The 11,706-nt window shown below is 36.9% G+C and overlaps 1 long non-coding RNA gene across 1 annotated transcript; it reads left to right on the forward strand.

Moving 5' to 3' along the window:
* The first annotated feature begins 7,729 nt into the window (after positions 1 to 7,729).
* On the forward strand, positions 7,730 to 10,227 carry LOC132610095 (uncharacterized). Its single transcript, XR_009571010.1, has 3 exons — positions 7,730 to 8,313; positions 8,783 to 8,848; positions 10,048 to 10,227. It is a non-coding gene; the product is annotated as an uncharacterized LOC132610095 (long non-coding RNA).
* Positions 10,228 to 11,706: the final 1,479 nt, after the last annotated feature.

An 11,706-nucleotide genomic window follows, 5' to 3' on the forward strand; every position in this document is an offset into this window, starting at 1 on the left:
GGTACCCGCATTTATTTTCACCCCCAGAGGAGACCTAGACAGAGACACCATTATCCTCAGGTATGTAGTGTTTTCCTTAATGTTTTCCTGGTCGTGTGTGGCCACGGTTATTGATGTTGTTGTTGTAGCCCTATGAGGCGATGTATTTTGGGTAGTTGTGCAGGATGGTAGTGCCATATTATGGGGAAACTCTGGCGAAAGTTTAATAGAATCCCCAAAAACCTAACATTCGAGGACAAATGTTCCTAAGGGGGGGGGGGGGGGGGGGGAGAATGTTACACCTCGGAAATTCTGGATTTGTTGCCTTGAAATTGGGCCAATGCGAGCTTAAGATGAACATGAAGTTCTTATGAGACTAAGGAGAGTATTGTATAGCTTAAGGAGCATACCATAAGATTTTGAAGTCATACGAATATGTGAAATTTAGTTTGTTGAAGGAAGTGCAATATAAGTCGTGTTGGGAAAGGTTTTCACTATGATTGAGCTAATGTTTATTTGGTGATATCTTGAGAGGCTTATATAGAGCCTATTGTATGGTTAATGAAGTGTTTTATAAGTGCCAAGAAGGTTCTACGAGGATTAGAAGTCAAACGAGTCGACGAGAATGGAATTCAAAAATTCCCTGTTGTACGGCCATTTGTACGGACCGTATAAATTACAAGGCCCGTATAATGGTCCGTAGATTTGTTCCAGAGTGGGGTACAAACTAGGAAGATTATACGGTCTGATTATACGGACCGTATAAACTATACGGCCCGTATAATTGGCTGTATAATCGGGTCGGGTGAGATTTTTCTTTTTATATACAAGGCCGACCCCCACTTTATTTTTATTTCTCACATTTCTTCCAAGCTCTCCAAAGCTCCAAAACCCTTCTCCAAACATATTTTACTCAAACCCAAGAGATTACAAAGATCAAATAGCAAGAATCAAAGTGTTCATGTGTTAGAAGGCTTCCTAGGGTTGGTAGACAAGCAATACTTGAGCATTGTAGCTAGCGTTTTTTCACACGATGATAGATGCTCCAAAGCTTTTTCCTATAGGATAAAAAGTTTAGTTTCCATGCTTATTTCATGTTATTGAGAATGCTTGGTTGTAGCAAAACTTGGGTAGAAGAAGGAAGTAGAAAATGAAGTCTAAATGTAGCTTTTATGATGTTTGTAAGTAGTAAGCTAACTTGAGTCATGATTCTTAGTATGATATGAATATAATCTTGTTATGGAAGGTATTAATGGTGATGAGGAAGCGTTATATGAAAATGTGCAAAAGTTGGTATGAAGTTGCTAGTATGAGTTGAATATGAGAGTGAATATTGAAGGCTTAGTGTAATGTGATTACTTGATTGTGGATGTTATTGTGGATGTTTGGGAGTTGTATTGTAGTATGGTGGAAGTCGATGAAATAGGGGAAATGCTGCCCAATTTTCGTTAAATCATGAATTATTCTAGTTTAGGTTTAAAGGTACCATTAAGGCTTAACTATGGTATGAATCCTTCTAAATGTAGATTATTCAAGCTTCGACGGTGAACGTTAAATAGCTAAGAAGACAAAGAGGTATGTAAGGCTAACCTTTCTTTCATTAAGTCATGGTTCCTTTGCTATGTATATCCTTTCATGAGTTCTATAATGTCTTCCCAATGACTCTATCTCTAAGATTACCAAAGCTCGTGATTCTCGATACTTTCACGATACTATTACCTCCCCTATATGATAGTTGATCCTCTAAGGATAGTTGTAACGGAAACGATAATGGTAATGATCTTGATGATACTTATGGGCTCTTATGTATACGTGCCTAAATATGTATGACTATTATGTAACACCGAGCTTATATGGCCGGGTATGATACCTATTGCGCGCACACCACTGAAGCTGGGTACAGATAACACTGAGCCTTGGTAGGGCCAGGTATGTGTAATCACCGAGCCTTGTCATGGCCGGGTATGTGAAACACCGAACCTTCATGGTTGGGTATGATATGGATACGAGTATGAATATGAAAATAAATACGAATACGAATATGTATATGTATGTATATATATGCATGAGTAAGCATTTGAAATGGAAGGTCTCTATGAAAGACAAGTAAGTAGATATGATGAAGGCCACTAGAGATACAAATGACTCTATTACCTCCTGATTCTCCCATCTTACGCTATATCTTATGCTATTTCTTATGCTGTCCATTATGCTTCTACTATGATGTTGATTATGCTTTACATACTCAGTACATTATTCGTACTGTCGTCCTTTTGTTTGTAGACGCTGTGTCATGCCCGCAGGTGGACAGGGAGACAGGCTTGATCCATAGATTTCTCATTCAGGGACTACATAGAGGAGCTCCATTTCATCCGGAGCTACAACTTTTGGGTACTATTCTTTTGTGTACATACATATGGGCATGGCGGGGTCCTGTACCACCTATATAATGTTACCTACTCTTCTTAGAGGCTTGTAGACAGTTATGTATGGTTAGATATATTGCAGCCTTGTTGGCTCATATTTTGTATATTATTTTGATAGCCTCGTCGGCTTATGTATATGAATATGGGCATAGTTATTGATGATGATATAAATGTGTTGTTGCCCAACGAGATTAGCACTATCGATGTATGTAAATTATGAGTAGGTCATGTGGCTCAGCTAGATGTGAATGAAAATGTACGATAAGATATGTCCGGGTGGGTTAGCACCGGGTGCCCGTCATGGCCCGCTGGTTGGGTCGTGACATTTTTCATGACTTCACAGGGTACGACACTCCCTGGTTGCATTTTAGGGAACAAAAACCCCTACTTTTTTTTCATGACGTCACAGGGTACGACACTCCCTGGTTGCATTTTAGGAAACAAAACCCCATACTTTTTTTTTCATGACTTCACAGGGTACGACACTCCCAGGTTGCATTTTAGGGGAAAAAAAAACCCCTACTTTTTTTTTTACATGCCTTCACAGGGTATGACAATCCCTGGTTGCATTTTAGGGAACAAAAACCCTTGATACATTTTTTCATGACTTCACAGGGTATGACACTCCCTGGTTGCATTTTAGGGAACAAAAACCCCTACTTGTTTTTTTCATGACTTCACAGGGTATGACACTCCCTGGTTGCATTTTAGGGAATAAAAACCCCTACTTTTTTTTCATGCCTTCACAGGGTACGACAATCCCTGGTTGCATTTTAGGGAACAAAAATCCCTAATTTTTTTTTCATGACTTCACAGGGTACGACAATCCCTGGTTGCATTTCAGGGAACAAAAACCCTACTTTTTTTTTCATGCCTTCACAGGATACGACAATCCCTAGTTGCATTTTAGGGAACAAAACCTCTACTTTTTTCTTTTCATGCCTTCACAGGGTACGACATTCCCTGGTTGCATTTTAGGGAACAAAAATCCCTGCTTTTCTCATGCTTTTAGGTTGACTACCTCATAATTTATTCAGGCTTTCAGGTTGACTACCTCAGAATACAGTCACGTATTTAAATTTCGGGTTGACTACCTCCGAATAAAGTCATATTTTTATAGTTTGACTACCTCCTAATAAAGTCATATTTTCATAGGTTGACTACCTCCAAATAAAGTCATATTTTCATAGGTTGACTACCTCCAAATAAAGTCATATTTTTAGGTTGACTGTGCCTCACAATAAAGTCATATTTTTAAATATCAGGTTGACTACCTCCAAACATAGTGATGTTTTAAATTTTAGGTTGATTGACTCACAATAAAGTCATATTTTTAAATGTCAGGTTGACTACCTCCAAACATAGTCGTGTTTTAAATTTCAGGCTGACTACCTCCAAATACAATCATATTTTTAAATTTTAGGTTGGCTGCCTCCGAATACGGTCATATTTTTAAATTTTGGGTTGACTATCTTAGAATATAGTCATGCTTTCAAGTCGACTACCTCAAAATAAAGTCATGTTTTTAAATTTTGGGTTGACTCCTCCGAGTAGTCCCAAGTAGTTTATGATTTTGCTAACACTCATAATATTTTCCTAGTACAAACTGGGGCTGATTTGTTTTTTTTCGTTTTTGTTTGTCTTTGATGGCTTGCAGGTTCGCCCGCAAGCGCAGAATTGATATTCAAGAATGAAGTTTCATATTTGGTCAGAGAAAGAAGAATGTTCAATCTCGAAGGCAGTTAGAGTCAATTTTGACACATAAGGCGACCCAACGTCTCAAGATACATCTTCTTAGCCTCTATTCAAGAAAAAATCCAAGAATATTCTACGAATTGTCATTTGGAAGAACATCAACAACTCATTCCAAGTTGCAAGTTCAAATCTCAAATTCTAACTTCAAGATCAAACTTTGAGATCAAGGTACCCACTGAAAGAAGGTGAGGTGATAACTGAAGATCCAAGTGAAGGTCTAAAGGAAGGCTCAAGACAAGTAGAGCAGATAGCATCTTGTATTTCATTTCGTCTTTTATTGTATTTTTCATTCTTTTTATGTAATAACAGGAGCCACGTACCGAAACCTCGAAAGGACCTCACTCGATTCTCCAACTCATCAATCCATCCATATACTCACTTGAACTACATGTGACCTGATTCCCTTATAACCCGGGATATGTGCTGACCAAAACAAGGATACGGTCACATCATTTTCTTTCATTTCTTTTCGGTTTCAAATAATGGTCTGGTCAAAAATCAGTCACAGTGTTCACGTCTTTGCCTGAAAACTCTTCATGTTTCCAAGAAAAGAGGGACATTATGTAAACACCTAATTTTTTACCAAACATAAATTTTTACATAATTTTAGCGTTTAAGTATTTCTTTTAGGTTTAATTAAAAGAAAACCTACTCGTCCCCCCTCACCTTATTCCACAACCAGCAACCTTATACCCCTCCTAAAAATTCTCAGCAAACAACAATACCCACTTCCTCACGTCATTAAACCCCAACCTTAAACTACCCAAAGCAAACCTAAATCTCCCTTGCACGTCCCAGCACTCCCACGTTTTACTTTTCTGTTTTACCCCAACCAAACCCAATCTTAATCCCTATCCCTTAAACCCCTCAACCATAATTATTTCCCCGTCTCCCACTCCAACTCAAACTCCTCCGCGCATGCACATACTACCCTATATGAACACCCTACGTACACAATCCAAACACATCAGAAGCAGTAGAGAAAAAAAACCCAGAGAAAACACTAAAAATAGAGCAAACCAGTGAGCAACAAAAAATATAGAGAGGAAATATACTTAGAGCAATTTAGGTGTTTTGAAAAGGTTTTATTCGAGTACGAGGTTTTCGTTTGAGGTTTCCGCCAAGTTCAAAGGTTTTCCGGTTGAGCTTCATTTAGTCATCTAAAATCGTTGTTTTGATTTGTAGAGACATTTGAGATTCAATTTCAATCTCATTCTCATTTGTTCAACAACTCCTTTATTAAATATATACATATGAAGTTATTTCTTTGTACGTGAATATGTATGTTGGTTTGCAACTGAGTGTTGAAATCCATCTTTTATGCATGTTGGTTTGCAACTGAGTGTTGAAATCCATCTTTACACTGTTAACTCTAAAATCTCTCAATTGCTTCATATTATTTATGTATAGTGTTTGGCATTTTTTTTTTGTATATTGAAATTATGAGGTATTTGTTGGGTTGATATGTTAATTTTTTCCACGTTTGTTAGTGTGGGGTGTGATGATGAAGTTTTTATTTTCAAATGTGTCATTAATGGAAAAAGAGGGTATAATAGGATTTGGGACTAAATTTGCTTTTTATTCGCTAGTGGACCGAATAGTTACTTTAATTGGTTTTTTTTTTTTTTTTTTTTTTTTTTTTTTTTTTAAACATTAGAGATACTTGTATTGGTTTAGTTGACCCCACATTTGCTAACTATGAAATGATTTAAGGACAACAACCTTTTTTGTTTAAAAAAAAAGAAAAAAAAAGAAGAATTAGTACAAAAAATGAATGCTGATAAAGATTGAGATTTAGGTGAAGAATTAACTAGTATAACGATTGCTTATTTGTTTCGTAGTTTATCTAAGCTATCCATTAAAGTCATGTAGTTAAGAAATTAAAAAAAATTAAAAAAAAACAAAAAAGAACAGCTGCTACTCAGCTTTGGGTCATTGGATTTCTTTTGGATGATTTGTATGTATACGTTGATGCATCATTACATACTTTTATCCGTAATTGTCATTAGCCATGCGTGGAGGGTTTGAACCAATTTGTACTTAAGTTTAATTTGCGATAGAACAATAATTGGTTTGATAATGTTTCCAACATCCATATTAAGGCCTAACTAAATTAATTATGATGAGTTTGAGCGAGATGGGATATGAATTTATTCAAGACTCATTGCAAACTCGAAAAGAAAAGAGTGGTAAAAACATTGGTAAGGGAGTGAGATAAGTTGCGAATTGGCTTCAAAACCCATTGTAAAAGAATGGAAAAGGGAACAAATAGTCATCATGTTTTAATCAAAGGCGAATAGGCTCAAAATTCTAGGTGCGATACACAAGTTAAGGTCGCGTTTACGCGTCTTGACCGATGTATGTCGAGGCTGAGGTCGCAACTACACGTCTTTGTTAAGACTAATAAAAGTTCAACAATATTTTAAGCGAATCATAGGCATAACTAATAAATACATGTTATCCAAAATAATTTAAGCCCAACACAAGTTGAATTTTTGCCACAAAAATAGGAATTGCGACTACGCACCCCACTTCTGTTGAGATAAAGCTAGTGGGCCTTTGGTCCATGGTGAAGGATTTATAGTCACACATGTTTCGGATGGGAAGGACCCATAACAAAGCCGAAAAAAGCTACTACCGATACGGTGTCCCTCGCCCGACTCGAGTCGTCCGCTCGTTTTACAGCCAGTCTAGATAGCTTTCTCCATCAGGTTTAATCTTAGTAGAACTGGAACACAAACATGGTATCCCTAGTAGGCCGCGCTTTGTTTGCATCACTTGCATTTGACCTAGTGGGGCTCGGCACAGGGGCCGAGTCCGTCTAAGACAGATACCAGTTTCTCTTGACCAACATGTGCATCATATGTGCTATTTGCAATATTATTCGGAATGGTTGTTCATTGTTGATTGCCTTTTCGGGTGATTAGTAAAATTGTTACACTCCATAATAATCTGTGCTACTTGTATTAAAACAAGAAAGAATGAGTTAAGAAGGTTCAAGGAAAGTTAATCGAGTTAGTAAGAATATTGTTATATATACATGGTTTCCTTAAGTATCCCAAGGCGACACGGTTACCTAAAGGGTGTGGAATCGCGCTATGAGTATGTATATGAAGTAATGCGAGTGACCTTTTAAAGTATTTGAGATTATTAGTAATGATATAGAGGGTGGACAAAAGATATGAATATACTTTTGCGATTGGAGTTTCGTCAAAGCTTTGTGAGTTCTCTAGTTATGTTTAAGGTTATTGTGAGTCTCTAGACCCTTCAAGATGTGTATATGGATTTTTTTATTGATGTATATAAGTGTGTATATGTATTCATAAGAGGTTACATAAGGTTGGAAGAGGATTAGAAGTTAAACGAAATGAATCGGAACAACTTCAGTAAAATTTCGGACCCGATTTTAGTCTATATTGTAGGAGGCATATCTCCTTGAATATGAGGAGTTTTAAGGTGTTTCAAAAGCCTAAAATGAAGTTCATCGAGTCTAGTTTGTAATGCAACAAACCGCTCGTCAAAATGATATCGGGATAAGGAGATATAGACGATGCAAGTTGGGATGGCAGGGCAGCAAGTTTGGACCCGACCCAAACACTCACATTTCGGCCCATGAGGCCCATTAAACTCAATAGATAAGTCACCACTTTGCCCTATATCATTTCACACGACCTAAAACAGATCCAAAACCCTTATTTTCTCTCCCAAACCCCCTTTCTAATTGAGCCATCATATAAGCTAAATCCTAGACCCTTGACATGATATTAGTTAAAGAGAAGTTGTAGCTTAAGTTTTTTTTTTTGTGTTGTTAAGCAAGCAGCTGGAAAGAGGAACAAGATTCTTGAAGATTCTGATTGCTAAAGGTAATTTCAACCTCCCACTCATGTTATCAATTTGGATTAAAGGTTTAATATGGTGTATACGTGAAGGAAACGTTGATATACAAGCTAGAGAGAGAGAGAGCATAAGCCATGGCATTCGGCCATGGCTAGCAAAATTGGAGCTCAAATTTGTTGATCCAAAAATCAGATTTTCTAGGTATTTCAGCCCTTAGGAAGGTGATAATAACGTGGAGAATTCATTTGGAGCAACAAGAACAAGTATTAGTGCATTTCACAAATTCTAGCTAAGTGGAAAAAGCCAACTTGTTAAGGTAAGAGTTGATCATTTTTCTATGTGTTTGATGATGAAGTTGGACGTGTGGGGAATATGCAAATGTAAATTGTATGTGTGAAATTATGTATCTTGATGTTGAAGCATAGTTGTAACTTGGTAACATGAATTGCACGAATGTTGGAATGTTGTTAGTATGGGTTTGGGTTAGTATTTGAATGTATAGGCGTTGATGTTGGCTTGAAGGTAAGCCGTTGAATTGAATATTTGGAAAGTTGTCGAATGATGAAAAAGAGAGTAATAATGTAATATTGTCTTTCGGATTGGTTATTGGAGTTGCTAGGTTGGTTATTGTGGTTGTTGCTGTTGATTTTGAGCGAGTTAAATTCTCGGGATGGCCTATTTACAGGGGAAGTGCTGCCGAATTTTCTGTAGAATTTAATGTTAGTTTGGAATGAATGGCTTAAGTGCCTATGTTTAATATTGAATATTCGTTGGCATATTTGTAGACCTTGGGGAGCCCGAGGCGTAGATTGGAATTTACTTTAGATTGGCTATCTTGGAGTGCGTACGAGGTATGTAAAGCGCAACCCTTCTTTCTTTTGGCATGCCTTAGTTTTCAATAGGCTATATCACGAGCCTCGAGGAAATTCCAAATTCGAAATCCGAGCACGTTATGATCCTTATATATATTTCTTGGCATTCTTATGTATGTTGTGATGAAGTATGAACAATTATGTCTTCGAAAGCATTGATTTCCAAACTTTGTACAAAAAGTTGTTTTAAAGAATTCCGTAACTACGAAATGCCATATCTTTTGCATAAAGGCTCGGATTGCTCCAATATTTTCATAAGAGTTTGCATGATGTATAATGAGTATGTTTTCCATGAGCGGGCCCGATTCGGGTCGATACCCGTTCGTGGGTCCCGCGACTTTCCTTTATGTAATTCGGACGACTTTTGAAAGAATTTGGTATGATTATCATTTCGAATTTCAAATATGATCATTTTACTTATGTTTGAATTTATGATAATGATTTTATGCATATGACTACTCTATTAACTACTAAACAAAAATTGTTTTAAATAATTCATTAAGTCTTATAAATTGTTTTGGCACTCGGAACGACTTCAGAAAGGTATGCTTCTGTAATTCATTATGACATCCGAAACTCACTTATTATGATCCCGTCTGACTTCATTGAATTGGTTTGTCATTGATATGCCTCATCGAGTCTCTGAAAATATTTATGATATTTTAACTGCATTTAGTTTCTCACTACTCTATTCGTGGATGCCCCAATGTTTCCCACACTGAGCCCGGGCCAGGATATGTTGTCAAGCGTAATCCTCTGCATTGTTCGCCGTGCCTCGATGTGAGGGGGCAGGTATACGTGTACATGGGTTTGTGGAGTATGCTGTGCCATGTACACATGTTCTGATATGATTTGTCATGGCCATCTGATATGATATACTATGTTACGGGGTTATGCCCCTATTCTGATTCTTCTGTGTTGTGGCACCAGCGTCGGGAGGGTGGCCACGTTCTATTTGCCGAGTCCCTTGGCAGGGGCCGGATTTGATATGACATATGTTTCTGTACACACTCCGCATGTTTTGAAGATATGTATTTGATACTTTGGATTTTCTACTCACTTTTTCTGTACGTTCTGTACCAGTTATGATTTTGTTTCTGTAATTCAGGCTTTACATATTCAGTACATATTTCGTACTGACCCCCTTTATTCGGGGGCTGCGTTTTCATGCCGCGCAGGTACCGACGACAGGTTTGCTGATCCGTCCGTCTAGGATATCTTTTCTGCCATTTGGAGCGCTCTTTTATTCAGAGCCCATCTTTTGGTACAGTCTGTCACTACTGTATATATATATTCTCATTCATGGGTACGGCGGGGCCCTGTCCCGTTATATGATTCCGCGGTCTGTTTAGAGGTCTGTAGACATGTTTGTGGGTTAGGGTCTTTCTGTACGGATGCGTGTATATGTTGTGTTTGGGCGATCCCATTCGCCGCGGCGGCCGGTCCGCATATGTTTAAATGTTGCTTTGTTGGCCCTGGGTGGTCATTGTTGGTATTATCTGTACGCAGGGTTCATTTGGATAGTTTGTAAAACAAAGGAAACTCTGCCGAAATTTTTCTGGAAATTATCTAAATATTGAAATATAGCCTTGTCGGCTTCTGCTATATACTTGAATGCGTTTGATAATATTCGTTCTCAACTCTGTTTAAAAATGATGATTTAGTTTGTATGTCCGTTTGGGTGCCCAAGTAGGGCACCAGTCGCGGCCCACGGGGCTGGGTCGTGACAAAAATAAAGAAAGAGATTTATTATATACCCATTTTTTTTAATAAAAAACCAGAAAGAGTCTAGTCTTTTGTCTTTTCACAACAAATTCCTAAGAAACAAAAAAACGAGTCTTTTTCTTAAAAAATCCTTTATTTTAGTAGTGATCACGAACTACACACACCTGATTCTCATCTCGATGAGATACGTAGGCAGCCCTTCTCGAGTTCGGTGATCATTATTCAAAAATTCTAAAAAAAAAAGAGTTTCGTTCCTTATTCAGAAAATCCAAAAAGATTTTACCTTATTTTTTAGGGTTACTCTTTGTAGAAAATTCAAACACTAAAAAATACCAAAAATATTTTCTTTTATTCCTTCTTTGTTCATTCCTTCAAATATTGAAAAAGAAAATTTATTTTCTGATAAAGAAAAAAATAGAAGAAAAATTCAAGAAAATAATACGTTTCCATTATCTTCACGAACTACGCAAACATGATTCTCACATCGATGAGATATGTAGGCAGCTCTTCTTGGGTTCGGTGATCCTTATTCAATTATAAAAAAAAAAGTCTTCCTTATTCAAAAAAATCCAAAAAAACAATTACCTTATTTTTAGGATTATTCTTTGTAGAAAATTCCAACATTTGAAAAATCCCAAAAATATTTTCTTTTATTTCTCTTTTATTTATTCATTCCTTGGAAAATTAAAAAAAAGGCTTTCTTTTCTTTTAAAGATAAAAAATAAAAATAAAAAAAAAAGAGAAAATTCAAGTAAAAAAAAACAAGATTCTCCATTGTCATCATGAACTATGTCTGACTTGATTCTTGTTTCAACAAGATACGTAGGCAACCCTTCTTTACGGTTCTGTCCCACAAAAATGAACAAAAACATATCTTGACTCGGTAGGTACCAATATATTTCAGAAGTGTGCATGATAAAAAAAACAAGTGTTAAAAGAATGAGGATGATAGAGAGGACCAACTTTGTTGTGAACCAAAGATTCTTTTGGTACCTCTTGATTATACCTAAGTGACACTTGCGAAATTGTTTTGCTAAAAGTTAGGGTTAAAATGAATCTGACCTCATCGTTTCATGTACATTGTGTGGTGAGCCTTAGATTGAAAATTCAAT

The sequence above is a fragment of the Lycium barbarum genome, chromosome 9 (genome assembly GCF_019175385.1).
Source record: "Lycium barbarum isolate Lr01 chromosome 9, ASM1917538v2, whole genome shotgun sequence".
Lineage (NCBI taxonomy): Eukaryota > Viridiplantae > Streptophyta > Magnoliopsida > Solanales > Solanaceae > Lycium > Lycium barbarum.